The sequence below is a fragment of the Coregonus clupeaformis genome, unplaced genomic scaffold, assembly GCF_020615455.1.
Source record: "Coregonus clupeaformis isolate EN_2021a unplaced genomic scaffold, ASM2061545v1 scaf0664, whole genome shotgun sequence".
Lineage (NCBI taxonomy): Eukaryota > Metazoa > Chordata > Actinopteri > Salmoniformes > Salmonidae > Coregonus > Coregonus clupeaformis.
In genome coordinates, this window is record NW_025534119.1 from 154,620 (window position 1) to 155,666 (window position 1,047).

A 1,047-nucleotide genomic window follows, 5' to 3' on the forward strand; every position below is an offset into this window, starting at 1 on the left:
ACACACACACACTGGACACACACACAAACACACACACTGGACAAACACACACACACTGGACACACACACACTGGACAGACTCACACTGGACACACACACACACACTGGACACACACACACTGGACACACACACACACACACACACTGGACACACACACACACAAACACACACACACTGGACACACACACGCAGAACAAACACACACACATACACTGGACACACACACACACACACACACACACACACACACACACAAACACACTTTGACACACACACACACACACTAGACACACACACTGAACACACACACACAAACTAGACACACACACTGAACACACACACACAAACTAAACTCCCACACACACACACACACATTGGACACACACACAAACACACTGAACACACAAACACACGCACACATACACTAGACACACACACTACACACACACACTTGACACACACACACTGAACACACACACACACACACACACTGGACACACACTGAACAAACGTACACACACTAGACACACACACATACACTGAACACACACACACACACACACACACACTGGACACACACACACACACACACTGGACACACACACACACTGGACACACACACACACACTGAACACACATACACACACTAGACACACACACACACTGAACACACACACACTGAACACACACACTGGACACACACACACTTGACACACACACACACAGTGGACACACAGTGGACACACAAACACATGCTGGACACACACACACACACACACACACACACTGGACATACATACACACACTGGACACACACACACACACACTGGCACACACACCAGACACATTTTCATGTGTTGGATTCTGATGAAAGGAAATCCCATATAGCCTACTGCACAGGACTTTGCTATGGCATCTTCTGTTTGGGTGTCTCAGGTCAGGTCTGAGCCATGATCAGAATGTGTCTCTGTGTCTATTTCCAGCCCTGCCATTTCTACCTGTCCTGATCTAGTGTTTCACCCCTGACCTCCTCACACCGTCTCACT